Genomic DNA, 19,604 nt, shown 5'->3' with positions numbered 1-19,604 from the left:
TCTTCGCCTTCTTTGAGAAAGATGTAACGCCCACCACTAATGTCACTTTGCTCCAACCTCTCGAGGGGTTTACTATTTCTTCTGAGGTGCTTTGGACCTCTCAAAGGCTTTCTCTTCCGTTTTCCAATCCCTCCCTGGGCAAGCGCACACCCTGACATCCAACACCTGACGTCCAAGGATATTCCCACTCTTGTTGTCTAGTGTGGAGACCAGCTGGATCTTTCTCCTGTTGAGCCCACCTACACATGATGTAAAACATTTGAAGGTGAAGAGGTACTTGGAGTACTCTGTGCCCACTTGAGGTGCGGTGTATAGGGCCACAAGGCTGTGACGTCCAGAGGAGAAATCTGTATAGTAGGCTGTTGAGGGATCATTTAACATAATTAGAATGACAGCTACTGAAAGTGCCACATACCGGAGAATTGTGCTTTAAGTAGGTCAACCTTTCTGAAGTCAACTGTCTTTCTAAAATTTGAAACATTGGACAAACCCCCTCTCCCAAGTCTCTCATCTCTCTATTTTCACTGCAGAGTCGTGTGAAGAAGACGATGCCCCTGATGGAGATGTTCAAGAAGATGACCAGTCAAGTAGACGTAAGTTTATTTAATGGGCAATTCCACGATAACACTGTGACACTTTTGATTAGATTTTCACTCAATAAATGTAAATAATAAACAAACAGTGAGACTTGAGAACAAAGTTTTATTGTGTATCTATGACTATCATCACAAGCAACTTTGAAAAGAAAAGAATGAATAAAACTTCACAGTGATAAATGAGTTATGAGCTATTAATTAGTACCATAACACCATGACGCAAAATGGACATGGATATTTGCGCACTTGATTTTCTGTCCAAACTCTGTGAAGTTAATGAACATTTTGAAAACATGGTAATGTTGAATGGGTGTATCAGAGACTCAATGACAATAACCAAGTAGAACCCAGTGAAAGAAAATTTTGATTGACAGTAGAATTGTGACTTAGATTATAACTAAGTGCACAGTAATACCGTGACTGTAACAACGTGACTTCAACAAAGTGTGTACAAACTGTATGTAAAATCTTATTGTCGTACTCACAACTCATATATTTTTCCCTGTAGGTAGTTAGAAGCAATCATTTACAGTGAATGTTTGACATAGCTGTGTAACACGTCAAGATAAAACAAGACATGATTGAAATTATAAATCACTAATAAAAAAACAAAATAAGGTAAACTTTGAACTGTAACACTGACACTTTGATTAGATTTTCACTCCATAACTGTATTAAAATAATAAACAATCAGTAAGACTTGAGAACAATGTTTTATTGTGTATCTATGACTATCATCACAAGCAACTTTGAAAAGAAAAGAATGAATAAAACTTCACAGTGATAAATGAGTTATGAGCTATTAATTAGAACCGTAACACCGTGACGCAAAATGGACATGGATTTTTGCGCACTTGATTTTCTGTCCAAATCTGTGAAGTTAATGAACATTTAGAAAACTGGTAATGTTGAATGGGTGTATCAGAGACTCAATGACAATAACCAAGTAGAACCCAGTGGAAAGAATTAATTGACAGTAGAATTATGACATAGATTATAAATACATGTTCTGTAACACAGTGACTGTGACACCATGAGTTCTGAAAAGTGTGTACAAAACGTATGTACAATCTTATTGTCATATTCACAACTAATACATTTTCCCCTGTAGTTAGTAAGTAGCGATCAATTACAGTGAATGTTTGACATAGCTGTGTAGCACTCCAAGATTTAAAACATGACATGAATGAAATCATAATCCACTTATAAGAATAACAAAATAAGTAAAACTATGCACTGTAACACTTGTAAAATATGCATAGAAGAAAAACGGACGAGAGAGAGAGAGGTGTGCCACTGTTGTTTCTCATTCCCACCCAGTGTCTTCGACTTATTTTCCTGTAGTAACGTTGCAGCTCATCGCAGATATGTTGATTCAGTTGCATTTGTTGCTGAGCTTGTTGTTGTCTGTACTGGCTGATCTGACTCGGTTCAACATAGTCCATCAAGTCAAGACTCTCCTTGATCTTCCTGAAGAGTTCATACTTCTCACACCCTTGAACCAGAATGTAGAACGTCTCTTTGTCCTTCTTCGCCTTCTTTGAGAAAGATGTAACGCCCACCACTAATGTCACTTTGCTCCAACCTCTCGAGGGGTTTCTTCTGAGGTGCTTTGGACCTCTCAAAGGCTTTCTCTTCCGTTTTCCAATCCCTCCCTGGGCAAGCGCATACCCTGACATCCAACACATGACGTCCAAGGATATTCCCACTCTTGTTGTCTAGTGTGAAGACCAGCTGGATCTTTCTCCTGTTGAGCCCACCTACACATGATGTAAAACATTTGAAGGTGAAGAGGTACTTGGAGTACTCTGTGCCCACTTGAGGTGCGGTGTATAGGGCCACAAGGCTGTGACGTCCAGAGGAGAAATCTGTATAGTAGGCTGTTGAGGGATCATTTAACATAATTAGAATGACAGCTACTGAAAGTGCCACATACCGGAGAATTGTGCTTTAAGTAGGTCAACCTTTCTGAAGTCAACTGTCTTTCTAAAATTTGAAACATTGGACAAACCCCCTCTCCCAAGTCTCTCATCTCTCTATTTTCACTGCAGAGTCGTGTGAAGAAGACGATGCCCCTGATGGAGATGTTCAAGAAGATGACCAGTCAAGTAGACGTAAGTTTATTTAATGTATCTTAGAGTTACACCTTGTTTGCACACCATCCTATTACTGATATTCAGTTACTTTTATATTTATATTGCATCTGGCATCATTTCTTTTTTTTAAACAACTGTGTCCTCATGATATTCAAATTAAAAGAAGTTAAATGTACCTAGAAATACATCTACTGACATCACAGATATTTAACTGGTTAGTGTAGTGTTTGGTCAGTAATCCATATCTCAAGGTTTCTCAAAGGAATTTGTGTCTTCCAAACTTCTTTATTATATATTCTACTTCATTTTTTGCCAATAAAGTATTTCATGAAAACATTGTACTTCATGAAAATATGGGTGTATGGTGGGTATCCCTATGTCTACATGTAACATATCATAAGCTGAAATTGAGTAAACATGTTATTAGTAATGTGTCATGCTTAATCTTATTTTGCTCTTTCTGTTATCTTGAAGAATGTATGCATGGCCTAAATTTTGTATGCCTTCACCCACCAAAGGTGGGTGCTGGAGGGATTATGTTTTCGGGTTGTCCGTCCGTCAGTCTGCTGTCTGTCCGTCCGTCGCGTTTTTGTTCTCGTGATGACTTCAGAACCATTTGACGAATCAACTCCAAACTAGGCTCATGTATGCATATGGGAGGAACAATGATCTGATTAGATGAGTGGGTCTCAAGGTCAAAGGTCAAAGGTCATAGAAGTCATATACATAAAAATGGGTTGTTCTCACAATAAGTTAACCATTTGACGGATCAACTTCAAACTTGGCTCATGTATGCATATGGGGAGGAACAATGGTCTGATTAGATTTGAAAGTCATGAGGTTAAAGGTCAAGGTCATAGATGTCACTGTATACATGAAACACGGTGTCATTTGAATAAGACCAATTTCCTACTTTAAATGTATCCTGATACATTTCCCATAATTAAAAGTGATATTCATGCACACTGGAGTGGTATGGTGCCATGGTATATTATTTGTAGTAATCTCAGATATTAAATGCAATAAACAGCATTAAGTTGTGTGGAGTGATTTAGTTGGCTATAAGATTGTACTTTGTGTTGCAACTATTTTTTTTTTCTAGAGCCCTCAGATGAGAGGGATGGAACTAAGTTAAGCAAGAGCCATGGAATTGGAAAGAGATCAAGAGGTAACTATTAGTACATATTTTTCTGATGGTCCTATTTCAACTTGGAAAAAGTTAAAAGCAAAGAACATGTATTTAGAAAGTTTTATAGAAAAGTACGAATGAATACAAAGTAGTCCAATTAATATCTGGGGGAGGGGAAATGCTTTTTCATTGGCTTTTAAAAGAGGTGTGAAAAATGTCTGTGTCATATTTGCAGTTTTGATGCCCTCATACTTTGTGCGAACAAGCACTGTGTTTTTTCTTTGCTGTTTAATGTCCTCATACATTTATGGCAACAATTTCTGTGTTACATTTCTGTGTAAGGTCCTCGTACATTTATGCATACTAGTTCTGTGTTTCATATGTAACATTAATCCAAACAAGAACTGTTATTTTTGCAATGTAATATCCTCATGCATCTATGGAAATAAGTTCTGTGTTACATTTCTGTGTAAGGTCCTCGTACATTTATGCATACTAGTTCTGTGTTTCATATGTAACATTAATCCAAACAAGAACTGTTATTTTTGCGTTGTAATGTCCTCATACATTTATTGAAATAAGTTCTGTGTTACATTCACAGATGAATGTCCTCACAAAGTTGTTCAGTAAAGTACTGTACTACATTAGGAATACAGAATTTCTACACAGACACATGAAATTTTGTCCCAAATATTTCTCTCGCCTGCATAGTAGAAGCGAGACATAGGCGCCGTTTTTAAATGGCGGCGTCATCGACATAAAAAAACCTAACCTAAGGTTAAGTTTTCGAATTTTTAACATAATTTAGAAAGTATGCACATGCACATTCTATACAACTTTTAGGGATATTAAAGAATTTGTGTGATATTTCCATGTCACAAAGTCAAGAATGTTGCCATGAATTGCATAATGCAGGGGAGACTGCCAGTTGCACTCCACTTGTGCTAATTTATATGATTTTTTTTTTTTTTTAAATACCACAGCCAAACTAAATTTGAAGGAGGTGTATAGGGATCAGCGTGTGGTTGGTCGGCTGGTCCGTCCGATGCAAATCTTCTTCCTCAGTTTCTGGGCAATGCTCATAAAATTTGGCACACACATTGGTCTTATGGTGAAGATATGCAAGACCTCTTTTTTGAATGTGTCAGAAACTGCATTGCCATGGTAACGGCATATGGCAATAAATCAGGTAGAAATATTGCGGATCGAACTACTTCCTAATTTTTCAAGCAAGACGTCATGTTTTAATGTGTTGGAAACTGCATTGCCATGGTAAATTAATGTAGGATATTAATGGGTTGTTTTTTTCTTCCCAGAGCTCTCAGATGAGAGCGATGGACCGTGTGGGACTATGAAGCCAAGCAGGAGCCATCCTGTTGCAAAGAGATCAAAAGGTAACCATTACATGTAGTTCATATTTTGCTGGTAGTCCTATTTTAAGGGGGTGTATTTACTTATCTCTCGGTCAACCCAAAGGTGGTGCCAGAGAAATTGTTTTTAGGTTGTCCATCCATAGATCCATCAGCTTAACCTAATCTCAAGAACTGTTTGAGATTAAAACTTTGAACCTGTTCAAAGCATGTATCACCCTGGGAAGAAAATCTGGAGATCTAGAGTATGAAGGTTAAAGGTCACAGGTCAAATTTAAAGAAATTTCAGGTTATAGCTTCTTTAACCCGTTGCCTATGGGAACCGGGTGGGCCCTGTACAAAGTCTATGGGGATTTACAGAATATAGTAGTGAATGGGTTAATATGATATGTCAAGGTAGTGAAGAGTCAAGACAACATACCTGTCGCGCTATGTTCAGGTTTATAATTCTATCACAGTTAAGTTACGTGTGAATACACAGAAAGTTGACTCAGACGTGAATCCATTTTGTTTGTATTAATCTTGAAGACCTTATTGGAAGCAAAAATTTGAATTGACAAATTAAACACTAATGGAATGCTTGTAAGCTACAAAATACAACAATGCAAGTTTCATGCATTTTCACGGATTGCCAGCCGAGTATTTACTTTAGAACTCAAATTCACAAGCTCTGAAGATGGGCTGTATTGCATTGTACATCAGCCAGAATTCTCTGACATCGTCTCATGAGAACTAAGGTGTGATTACTTGCGTTAGTATTGTGTTTGTTTACTAGCCGGTTTCACGCAACTTGCTACAACCAATGACGTCACAGGCTTTGGAAAGGAAAAGACGACTGGTTTTTGCCATTTCTGGTCGCTAGGAGGTGCATATGAAAATTGTGACTGTAATTAACATATTTGAGCATTATAGATAAATTTCTTCTTACATTTAAGTTCTTTAGCTCACAAGCTTTCTATTGATTTATAATAAGCCATTCTTTGAGGTTCTACTATAAAAAATTCAAATTCTTGATGTGGAAAATAAAAAATAATCCATTTTTTCAATGTAAAACCAATGTAATCACAGCCTTGCTCTCTCATGACATGATGTCAGATAATTCTTCTTCTTCTTCTTCTTGGTAAGCCCACGTCCTTCACTGGAACATGTGAGGGGTGCAATGAAGCCTATATTTGAAGCTCGCATATTTTAGTGTTGCTGAAGCAAAATGCTCAGCTGGTAAGCGGTGAAAATGCACGAAACTTTCATTGTTGTATTCTACTTCTTAGCTTTCTACTGATTGGTTTTGCTTCTGAAATGGTCTTTAAAGAATACTGCATGGACAAATTACCGCCATTTATTTTGATTCTTTTACCAAGCTTAAAATACACCACACTATTAGTAATTCAAGTGGGACAATATAGGGGTTTGAAAAAGGTCAAGTGAAAAAATGATGAAATAATACCTACCAACTGTACCTGTTTGACAGAGACAGTCCCTATTTCTCGGGTTTACAGGAAGAGCAAATTTCACCCTTCACAAACTTTTTTTGTAAAAAAAAAAAAATAGATAAAAATTTGTCCATAGTAATGTATAGGGAATTCAGGAATGTCCCAGTGTTTGACATTTTCTGAATCATTTGTCCCAGTTCCTTGGTTCCATGGTTTGCACGTACATATATGTGACATCTGTACATTACTAAGTAAAACAGATTTTGAAAAGTTTTCAATTTTAGTCGAATTTTTGCATCACATGTGGCTGTCCTGAAGTTATCAAATACGTACGTGAATTCTTTTCACTCACCTACAAAAGCTCTTCTTTTCTTTTTCTTTTTTTCAGCTGAACGTATTACCTGGACAACAGCCCAACAGCATGCTGTGGACACATTCTTCAAAACAAATTATAGGACTTTCAAAGTCCCAGGGAAAGTAGAATACATTGAGTGTCAAGAGAAATATCCTGTACTTGCGAAACTACCCTGGACTAAGATTAAATACAGGGTTTATAACATTATCAAACAAAAGAAACTAAATTCTCATTGAATTCCTCTTAACTCAATGAGGAAAAGAATACAAGAGCTATATATGTACACACACAAAGATATGGGTCGCAATTATTAGGGATCACCATGATGAAAATCATAGCTGCAAGAAATGGTTATGTGTATAAACTTCCATTGAATTATCAAACCATGAACAAACATTCCATGCACAATTGCAAATGTTTTGCATGACTAATTGTATTTTCTAAGAAGGTGTGAAAAGAAACTCATCACATGACACTTGTGAAAGGTAAGATATCATAAATTCATTGCTGAAATAAAACAAACATCACAATTGTATCTATCCTTCCTAAGAAGTATGGAAGTTATTGACATTAGATCTGCATGTTATACCATGGACTGCAATGGATTATTTGTAATCAAAGAGAATGTGTGTGTGTTTGCATTTAATTTTTTTAACAAAGTGTATAAAGGAGGAAAGCGTCCACTTGTGCAGTATACTACATCCACATTTTATAGATGTATTGTGCATTACTTGAAGCGGACATGTTTTTGTAGCATATCTGATATCTGTCCTAAGTATATTTGTGTCAAAGGTCAAACAAAATATTCTATATTTTGCCCATTATTTGTCAATAAGCAATCATTGCCTTCACAGGAAGTGAAGAGGAAATAGAAGAATAAGGCATTCACTTGATTAGATTTAGGGTGAAATTGGCCTGAGGTCAAAGGTCAAGGTCGGATCATGAAATTTATCCGTTTACGCGATAACTCAAGACTGGAACGAGCAAATTTCCCCAAACTTGGTGCAAGGATGAAGTGTGATGGGGCAATCACTTGAGTAGATTTGGGGTGAAATCGGCGAGAGATCAAAGGTCAAAGATCATGGTCAAATCAAGAAATTTATCCGTTTACATGATAACTCAAGACTGGTGGGAGCAAATTATCCCAAACTTGGTCCAAGGATGTTGTGTGATGGGGCAATCACATGATCAGATTTGGGTTGAAATCAGCATGAGGTCAAAGGTCAAAGGTCAAGGTCAAAGCAAGAAATTTATCCGTTTACATGATAACTCGAGACGGGAAGGAGCAAATTTCCCCAAACTTGGTCCAAGGATGAAGTGTGATAAGGCAATCATTTCATTAGCTTGTTAGTTAACTCAGCTGGAGGCCAAAGGTCAAATCATGAAATTTATCCTTCAATGCAATAACTTCAGACTGGAAAGAACAAATTTCCCCCAACCTGGTCCAAAATGATGAAGTGTGATGTGGTAATCACTTGATTAGCTTTTGAGTGAACTAGGCCAGAGGTCAAATTTCAAAGGTCTAGTGAAATGCTCAAATTTCACCCATTTTCCACGTTTAAAGTGGCTCCATGTACTGTCCTGAAACTCTTTTTGTGAAAGCCCATTGTCTACAACATTGCACTGTTTGCATCGGACGCTAGGGAGCGTTGCTCAGGGAGACAAAATGTGTCAATACGATTAGGTTGTGAATTCAATTTTGTTTGTGTGTTATGCATGACGTGCATTTGATAGTTATAGGGACTACTTTTGAAATGTAGGAGAGCCCTTGTATTTGTTTTACTTTTTGACAATTCGTAGCTATTGTGTTTGTGTGTGTTACGATGGATATCGTATCGTTTTATAGTGGGATTTCTGGAATATAACCCGGATTTGGCTGGCATTACTGTTGGACTTGGTGGGGATGAAGTATAATGTTAATTCCCAAAATCTCAAAATGAGGCTGGGAATGCACTGGAGAAATACGGGCCAATTATTAGGAACAGTAGGGATTACCTTTTTACCTTTGCTTTTCTGTTAACCTCACAAAGAGACTGGGATGGATGCATTGGTAGCAGAGAGGGTTGGCCTTTGCGTTATAAAATTTATCTGTATGTTGCAATAGTGGATTTTCATTTCTTAGTAGTTTACTAAGATATACGTCCCATTGCATGAGAGCTTACTGATATAATAACTTTGCCATTATATTAAGTACATGCACCATGGAAAAATTGATTTTGATTGCTTGCTGAGCTCTGTTACCATGGTAGTTACCATAATGGCAACGTTACCATGATAGTATTTATGCAACGGGACCCTGGAAAAAATCCATTGGGCATTACTGACATTATTTGTTCCTTTGTTTTGTTATGGTTTTTTTATTAGGGTGTGTAGAGGTACCGTAAAATAAATACTTATCAATTTCTTGGTGCTTAAAGAGACACTGTGTACAGTCATTGGGTAAATGCTATGAAGATGATGTGATTTGTTTGTTAGGGATACATGTAATGTGCAGATTTATGTAGGTAACTAAGGTTTGTGGTACAGGGAATCCAGAATTGTTGGGATCAGTTAGGTAGCACTTACATAACTTCTTTTTCTCCCTCTCTCTCTCTCTCTCATTTTTAGGTAGAGGGATAGAAGTTAAAGAACAGAACATTAGCCTTGCATAAGTTTAAAAGTGGATATATGCAACACTAATTTTTCCCCTTGTGTTGAACCAATTATATGTAGTTTGCACATGAGAAAGTATGCTTATGTACCAATGTAGTAATCTGTTTAACTTGTCATTTATAATTTCTATGCTAGAGATGAATATTAAAAAAAGAAAAATCGGCCCTAGAAGACAAAGATTCTAAAAATATTTTTTTGGTTGATTTATACTATGCTTTTTGAGTTCTTAAAATAAATCCTTGGTCGTGGACAACAAAAGCCATCACCTGGGCATTTTTTTTTTTTTTTTACCCGATTTTTTGTAGTTGAAATTTAACGAAGTCCTTCTGTAAAGGGGGTTTTCAGGTTAAGTTACTTCTGTCCTTTCAAGTGAAATGAAGAGGTGATTTCTGGAGATTTTTGCATTCCATCAAGATTTTGTACATGTAAGAGAAAAGTTGTTTATACATTATGAATGCCTGACAGCATGTATGTCAAGTTCCTTCTTCCCTGTTGAGTTTTATTAAAAAAAAAATTGTTAGAAAACAATCTATATGAATATTTGTAGTGGATGAATTTGCTTGTATCTGAATTCTATAAGTAAAATGGAACCTTGTTATGATAATCTCCTTATGATAGCTAAAATTACCTAATGTAAAATGCATTTATATTACTGCTTTTTTGTTTTGTTTTTTGTTTTTTTTATAAAGAACTGGCCCAGGGCCTAAACGTACTTGATACACGTTACACAGAATGATTTTTTGTTCCTTTAAAGTATGGTTCCACCTTATTGAATTATTTCCTCATCTATTTGGCTTTTATTCTTTCTTTCAGAGGTGTTCCACTGTTAACTGAATCTCTGTCACTTGTCTGCTTGTCTCTACGAATAATTCTGAAACAGGCCAAAGCACAATAACTGTATTAAAATCTTAGTCTTATTGCTGTTCACTGGATTGCAGTAAGAATATTAATGATGATGATGTTAATGATAATAGCAATAATATTCAAGATTCAAGATTCATTTATTTCACTCATCAGTATAAAAATACATAAAAGTGCACAGTTGCACATGATGATCATACATAATTATAAAGTACATACAAATCTGAATGAGTGAGAATCGAGATGAAAGATCATAAGGAACTTGGCTGTTCGACCCCAAAGTCATAAAAATCATACCAGGATTTCTGGCATTTACAACACACACACACACACACACACACACACACAAAGATGAAGAGGGGCTGGGTTGCAGAGAGAAGAGAAATGAGAAGAGAGAAAAGGAAGAGATAAGTGAAGATGAGAGAGAAAAATAGAGTTTGGAAAATTGAAGAGATTATAAAAATGATAAAAAGAAGAAGACCACTGTGTTGTTTGAGATAATAATAACAACAATAATAATAATCATAATAAAGATAATACCAAAAGTACTCTTTTCAAAAGATACGAAGTCCATGGTACACCAAAATAAACAAAACAGTACAATGAGAAATTTAAAAAGGGATTAGAAAAGATGCTTGTTTCCAGATACACGTACTTCTTGAATGTTGTGAGAGTTAATAAAACGAAACGTATGAGGACATTAAATTGTATAGGAAACACATACCGGGTTTGCAAAAGCTTTCGAGGACATTACATTGCAAAGGTAACACATATCAAGTTCGCGTAGACTTATAAGGACATTAAATTGTACAGGAAACACAAACCAAGTCTGCAGCAACGTATGAGGACCTTACATTGTACAGGTAATTTACACAGACCGAGTTTGCATGAATGTATGAGGACATTGCATTGTAAAGGTAACACAGATCATGTTTGCATAAACTTATGAGGACATTAAATTCTATTGGTAACACAGACCGGGTTTGCAAAAGCTATCGAGGACATTACACTGTATAGGTAACACAGATCAAGTTTGCATAAATGAATGAGGACAATGAGTTGCAAAAGTAGCACATTCCAGGTTTGCATAACTGTATGAGGACATTGCATTGCAAAGGTAACATAGATCAAGTTTGCGTAAACTTATGAGGACACTCAGTTGTATTGGGAACACAAAACGGGTTTGCATAAACGTATGAGGACATTTCATTGTATAGGTAACACAGACCAGGTTTGTAAAAACATTCGAGGACATTTCATTGCAAAGGTAGCACAGATCAAGTTTGCCTAGATGTACGAGGACACTACACTGTATCTATAACACACATATCCGATTTACAAAAGCGTTCGAGGACCTATCATATGCGTTTAAAAAGAACATTTGTATGAATATTTATGAATGTGCAACATTATTTTGGAAAGGAAACAAAGTACGTAGGAGGACGTACAATGTAAAAGTGATTTACCAAAGCCCTATTGCATTATAAGTTACGATTAAACACTCAACAATAAAATTACCGATCTTTAAAAAGTGAGGCATGTTGGAGATTTTACGACTCAAAAGGGGGGCATGTTCAAGGATATATTTTTCAAAAAAAGCGACCCATCTGAACGGCACAGGCCGGTATACAATATTAGGCGAGTGCTCCCCCTAAAGAATAATAATAATAAATGGACATTTCATTATGCTTTTCAATGTATAAATGCATAAACTGTAGCTATTGACCTTAGTCACAGAAATCTTATTTTGTTAGAATAGCAAGTTTTAATCAAACAGAACCCAGGTTTGCATTATAATGTCTGACAAATGTAATTGTGTGTGGTTGACCTCTGTCGAATGTTGAAACATAAAATGTTAACATCAGAGAAAGCTATCTCGGACGTATACCAAAACGAGAAATCATGTCCTCTGATGTATAGGTCTATGATTATTTTGTAAACTTAAAAAAACGCGCGTAATCTTGTGAGCGTCGTTAAAGGCATTCTTTTTTATTATGAGTCTTTTAACCGTATGACGATTGAGAGCTAAATAACATCTGTCCTCAAGAGGAGGTAGTTTGTCATGGTCCTCGGACATACTAGGCATGTACGTATGTGTGTGTGTGTGTGTGTGTGTGTGTGTCTGTGTGTGTGTCTGTGTGTGTTAAGTTAAGTGAGGAAAGTCAACAATTTTGTGAAGGAAAGATTACTATAGATGAATGTTATGAAGTTTTAAAAGAAATGAAAAATAATAAAGCTCCAGGTAATGATGGGCTTTCGGTGGAATTCTATATCATTTTTTGGCCATATTTAGGCAGGCATTTAGTTGAAGTATTGAATGAAGCGTATGATAGGGGTAATTTATCAGTATCACAGAAGCAAGGGACCATTACATTAATAGAAAAAGATGGTAAAGATCCTCTTTATATTAAGAATTATAGACCAATTACACTTTTGAATGTGGATTATAAAATTCTTTCAAAGGTTTTGGCGAAGAGAATGAAACAAGTTTTGAGTGAGATAATACACATGGATCAAGTGGGATACATGGAAAACAGAAATATTGGGGAAGCAATTCGATTAATAGATGATATGATTTTTCACTGTCTGTCATATAATATAGGTTGTTATTTAATAGCTGTTGATTTTGAGAAGGCCTTTGACTCGGTATCTCATTCGTTTTTATTAACCGTTTTGAAAAATTTTGGATTTGGCCCTTCTTTTTGTTCTTGGATAAAGACATGTTATACTGATATTAGCAGCTGTGTAATGAATGAGGGGTTTTCAACCGGTTATTTTAGAATAGAACGGGGTGTGCGTCAGGGCGACCCATTATCACCTTATTTATTTTTAGTAGTTATTGAAATTTTGGCACATGCTTTGAGAAATGAGACTACTTTGAGAGGGATTGATCTTGGTGATTTTGAAGTAAAGCAGATACTGTATGCCGATGATATGACAATTTTTATAAGAGATAAAGAGTCAGTTAGGTTACTACAAAACTTATTTCAGATTTTTTCGGAAGTCAGTGGTTTAAGGGTTAATATGGATAAAACGAAGGTTTTGATTATTGGTAAGGATGAAGAGAATGTAGCACAATTTCAGTTTGGAAGTATAGTTACAGAAATTAAGATTTTAGGGATTACATTTGCTTTAGAAAGGAAGAGAATGGAGGAAGTTAATTATAAAGAAATATTAAGTAAAATTAAAAGACTTTTAGGTTGGTGGAAGCAAAGAGATCTCACCATCATGGGGAAAATTCACTTACTTAAAACTTATGCTTTATCTAAATTGATTTATGTGGCGTCATCCTCTGTTGTTCCAAAATGGTTATTTGATGAAATTCAAAAAAGTTGCTTTGATTTTGTGTGGAAGGGCAAGGATCGCGTCAAACGAGCCATTATGTATCAGGATTACAAGGATGGTGGATTGAGAATGATGAATTTTGAATTGTTTGTGAAAACTCAGAGAGTGATGTGGGTAAAAAGACTTTTGTATGGAGAACGAAATATGAGTTGGAAAGTATACTTTGATCACAGTTTTAAAGCTGTAGGAGGTAGAATTTTATTTCTTTGCAATTATGAGACTAAAAAACTTTCACTTCAGGCATCATCGTTTTATTTAGAAATGTTAGCTTCCTGGGAAGACTTATATAACTGCAGAAGTTTTGAAGAAGGGAAAATTAATCCAATTATATTTAATAATAAAGATTTTTTATTGAGAGGGAAAATGATATTTAATGCAGATTTATATGAGCTGAAGGTTTATCACTTAGAACAATTATTTGATAAACAATCCATAAGACCAATTAGTTATTTTCAAAGTTTAGGTTTACAAAGTGAAAATATTGCTTATGTATGGAGTTTTTGTGAGTCCATTTTGAAAAGTGGGAAATATGATGGAATTTTATGCAATTGGTATGAAGTAGATGTCAGTGATTTTAATATACCTTCAAAGTTTTTTGGCCAAATTACAGATTTAAAAAAGATACAATCCAGGAAGATTTATTCACATTTCGTGTCTCTTTTAAAGCAGTCTTACTGTTTAGAAATTAGAGATGGACACCAAAAATTTGTTTTCGCTGATGAAAGTATGAGAGATATTTTTATAAGGCCCAGAAGTTCAACTCTAATTGGAGACTTAAGAGAATTTCAATATAAGTTATTACACGGGGCGATTTATACTAAGGAACAGCTCCTAAAATTTGGTTTTGTGGCTGATAATTTATGTTCCTTTTGTGGAAAAAGCTCTGAAACTTACTCGCATTTATTTTGGAACTGTGAAAAAGTTAAATCTTTATGGCATGATTTCATTCAGTACTTTCAGTTAGAAGAGTTACGTAATTTAGCTTGGCGGGATATACATATTGGTTTAGAAGGAACTTCTCACAGAATCAAACTGTACAACACTCTTATTCTTATAGTTAAATATATGTTATATAAAGCGAGGTCACAGTTAATAACACCGACATTGGTAGAATTAAAAAAGGCATTAATGACATGTCGAAAGGAAGAGAATGATATTGCCATAAGAAGAAATAAACAGGGTTTGCATTTGCTGAAATGGGAATGTTTAAAAAATTTGTAAAGGATTAGTTTATTTATGCACCCGTACTTCTCCCCTTTTGTGTGTGTTTGATTACTGACTTCTTTTCTTTAGATATTTTTGAGTTCAGAGATAAGTATTGTGTATATAAAATATATATGCAGGTATGTGGATATGTATATTTTGTGTATGATATGTGTATGTGCATGCATGTATGTGCATGCATGTATTGTGTGTATGCAGCATATATCCTAAGCATAATTAGCATAATTATTATGTTCTGAATGCGAGCAGAAATAACTGTGTGTTGTGGTGAGTGAATGTGTGTGCAGGGGGTGTGGAAGTGTGTTTAAGTGGATGTGTGTGTGTGTGTGTGTGTGTGTGTGTTAAGCGGATGTGTGTGCAGGGTGGGTGTGTAAATGGGTGGGTGGATGAAAGGTGGATGAGATGAGAGGTGGATGAGAGGGAGTGTGTCTGTCTCGGGTAAGGAGGTGGATGTAGTGTAGAGGGTGGGGAGGTGGTTTAGAGATGAGAAGGACGTTTTTTTTGGGGGGGGGGGGGGTTTTAAAGTTTAAAGTTATGAGTAGTTGAGGGTTGGGTATGGTGGAAAGGTGGGAATGAGGGTGGTTTATGTTGTTGTTGTTGTCATCGTTCTTTTGATATAATAGAAATTTCATTTCCTGTTTTTTTTTAGTGTTTGGCTAAATTGCTCACAAATGCATATATGAATTCTGCTTGTTTGTTTTGTAGTTAAAAAGGAATGATCGGATAATTCATTCTATTTCCTCTCTTCTGTTTGATATCTGCCTTAAAATGAATTGAATGATTATTCTTGTTTTATGGATTATGGATTATGTCTCATAACTGTAGGAATATCTACATGATTTATGACAGATGTTATGTAGAATGTGTGTAATTTTTTTTTTGAATTGTTATATTCTCAAAGGAAATGGAATTAATAAAATGATCACTGAAAACAAAAAAAGTGTGTGTTACTTTGGGTATGTGTGTATTGTGCGTCTCTCTGCGTATATTGAATATAAAAGACAAATTTGTATAGCACAGCAGATATACAGTATTGTATGTGGTAATTAATGACAGTCATTAGATGACTGGCGGGGGAGGGAACATAGGGCCTACCGATGTTCCACCCGTAGGGTTTGAAATGCTATAGAGGGAAGTAATAAGTCCCGAAAGGAAGTCGAGAGTCTTTATAACAGCCTCCCTATATAGCATTTCAAACCCTGACGGTGGAACGTATTGGTACATCGGTTCCCGACAACAAAAGTCATCATCTGTCGATCCCATCATTATGCGTTATTCAAATATAGTCCAGCAGCCGAGGGTGCTAAGTACTTTTTCTCTGATATATATTTTTTTCTTTGTTGATTATTCATGTTTCGGGTCTCTACAATGATATTCAGGTGGTGTGCAGTGAAGCTCTCACCCTTGGGCAATTTTAAAGATAATAATATCATATTATAATATAAAGTTTTGGTACCTCAGAAAGTACCTCAAAAGTTTCCTTGAATTTCCTTGTCTTAGTTTGTGTTTCAGGTTAAAATACCTTTCATATAACTAACATTGTGAGACTTACTCGCCCCCAAAGTGCTTCATGTCTTACATGCAATTAACTGCGACCACTGGCAGCCCCATACGCATAGCGTAATGGGGCTTCTCATCGTAGCATTCACGATCATGACAAATTTAGTATCGTGGGTAAATATCAACTTAAAATCTACAAATTTCTTCAATTTGAAGACTTACAAATTAAGATGAAGTATTGACAACAGACTTCGGGCAAGGTTTGGTACTGCCAATAGTCCCTTTACTGTTCGAATTGATGACTGAATGTGACGCGGTCGAGAGGACCTTGGGAGAGCTACATACACTGAATACTACGGCCAGCGCATGCGCATACATCATGTGCGCACAAATTTCAAATCCATGAACGGAATTCGGAAAAGATATTTGTGTGCGCATGCGCTGGCCGTCAATTCAGTGTAGCTCTCCCAAGGTCCTCTCGATCGAATCACATTCAGTCATCAATTCGAACAGAAAGGGACTATTGGCAAAATCTAACGATGCTCGAAGCCTCTTTTCAATACTTCAATTTAACTCGTAAGTCTTCAAATTGAAGAAATTTGTGGATTTTAAGTTGATATTTACCCGCGCTACTAATTCTGTCATGATCCTCAATACTACAATGCAAAGCCCCATTTGGCCATGCGTATGGGGCTTCTGCAGCTGGTCGCAGTCAGCTATGCGTATACTAGTAATGGGGCTGCACGCTGGTCCCAGTTACTAGTACTGTATCATGCAATAATGGTTTGGTACAATACGTGTACTATCTCGCCGCCTTACGGCGGCAGCTCTCGTACGAAACCATTCTTCTTCTTCTTCTTCTTCTTCTTCTTCTTCTGATCAAGTCTGCCTCATTCAATAGACTGAAGATTCTTGCAGACTGGTGCTATTTACATTATAATACAATTTATTTTACAGATATTTACAAGCACGTAGAAAATTTGACGAAAATACTAGCCACTGTGATCAACAGTTAGACGGTTTCAAAATGATCCCACAGATGGCGCTGAAACAATTTCTGACGACAGGGAATTCCAGTTCCTTACAGTTCTTCGGAAGAAAGAATGGCGATGCGATTCAGTTCTCGAATATAAATATGGTACCTGATAGGAGTGTGGTTGCGAGGCTCTCGTTAACTGAGTAGCCTGTTTGATAATATAGTCCTGTGCTGAAAGAGGAGTGAGGTTATTGTGTATTTTGTACGTCATAATTAGCCTGTCATTTTCTCTGCGCTGTTCCAGAGTGGTCCAATTAATATTATTATGTCTTAGTATTATTGCATAATACTAAGACATGAGAGCACTTTGGGGCGAGTGAGTCTCACAGTCTTAGTTTTATGAAAGGTATTTTAACCCTTTTTGTGCTTTGTAGCCATGGCTACATAATAAATCAGGGGATTAAATTGTATCAATGAAGTATTAAAAGTTAGATTTAATACCCACACTGCGCAAAGTAGCCATTTGGCTACATACCCTACTGTGCCAATAATGCTTTGCTGCCATCTAGTGTTAACTGTTAGATATTCAAGAGGACAGCTTCCAACCAATGCAGTGGAAGTGAATACACTTTTGATCGATTCAATCCTATATACGTAATCCGACATGAAGGAGGCCACAACAAAGTAACTTCAATTGAAGTAAAATAAATAAGAATACATAGATTCTTGTAGTAATATTAATATTATCTGATATTTTTTCATTTTGTGATATTTTATTGTAAAAATCCTATGTAGCCAAATAGCTACAAATCTCGGGTTTGGCTTTTACTGACATGTAGCCACCGGGCTACATTGCCGCACAATAGGAAAGAAGTACTAGTATTCGAATTATATTTATGAGGAAATATTGAGTTGTACTGGTGCACTGTTGGAATTTTTATTGTTAGGTTTAGAGACAATGTAGACATTGTAGTTGTCAGGGAAAGCTTCATTTTCAGGGCCACAGCTGTATGAAAATTCATCATAATAATATTATATAAAATATAAAATAAAAATAATCCTACACAATTTTGTTTTAGCTCAATATTATCCCAAATTCAGATATGTTGTACTTTAAACATTTGCCTTTCAAGTCCATGTCATGGTTTTGAAATTTGACGATGCTATCATACTTTAAATTGTGATTAAAGGTAAAGACTCAAAATCAAAGAAGTTTACGTGTATTGTCTATGGGAGGTGATTTATTTTAAACCATGCGTTCACTTGACAACGTTTAAGCACCTTTACCTCAGCTGATTTTGCTCCATTTACTCTCAAACTTAATTATGTTGTAGCTAAGACAATAAGCTACAGTAATCATGCATTTTATTTTTTCAAATCTCCTCATCAGGTTGATAATTTTGCAGCTTAAAACTGAAAATGAGAATGGAATGTGGACGAAACGATTCCAGATTCATCTTTTTCATATATAAGCTTACGTTACACAATTTTTTCTTGTCGATACGTATGACCGAGGGGTTAAAGGGGATGGCTAGTAACCGATCAGTGGGAATCAGTGGGAATGCTGAGGGATGATTGTTCCAATCCTTGTGGGATTCATTTAAGAGTACATTATATATCTACTGTTTTGTGAAAATTATTTGCTTCAGAACGGTCTCATATTCAAGTAATGTGCAGATTAATGCCCCGTCACTGACCAGGGACGCTTACCTGGAAACATTAAACTGCACATTACTTGAATATGAGACCATTCTGAAGCAAATAATTTTCACACAAGAATAGATATATAATGTACTCTTTAATGAATCCCACAAGGATTGGAACAATCATCCCTCAGCATTCCCACTGATTCCCACTGATCAGTTACTAGCCATCCCCTTTAAAGGCGAGATCTCAGAAACGTGAGGTTGCACACGTGCGGGTTCTAACCCCACAACAGCACGAAACCAAATACTTGTATTTTTTACTTTTTTTCTTCAATGGAGTGGGAGACACACCATCGCCCATGTAGAAATCACATTCGCATATAAACGCACCTATACGCACACACACACACACACACACACACAC

At 36.1% G+C, this 19,604-nt stretch overlaps 1 long non-coding RNA gene across 1 annotated transcript; it reads left to right on the top strand.

The window, feature by feature from the left end:
• Positions 1-1,971: 1,971 nt before the first annotated feature.
• Positions 1,972-5,420, top strand: LOC139733539 (uncharacterized). The gene is made up of 3 exons (XR_011711099.1): positions 1,972-2,710; positions 3,795-3,860; positions 5,138-5,420. It is a non-coding gene; the product is annotated as an uncharacterized lncRNA (long non-coding RNA).
• The last annotated feature ends 14,184 nt before the right edge of the window (positions 5,421-19,604 follow it).

The sequence above is a fragment of the Diadema antillarum genome, unplaced genomic scaffold (assembly GCF_040938485.1).
Source record: "Diadema antillarum isolate AM-2024a unplaced genomic scaffold, OU_Dant_1.0 seq00000481_RagTag, whole genome shotgun sequence".
Lineage (NCBI taxonomy): Eukaryota > Metazoa > Echinodermata > Echinoidea > Diadematoida > Diadematidae > Diadema > Diadema antillarum.
This window is presented reverse-complemented; position numbering and strand designations above follow the sequence as displayed.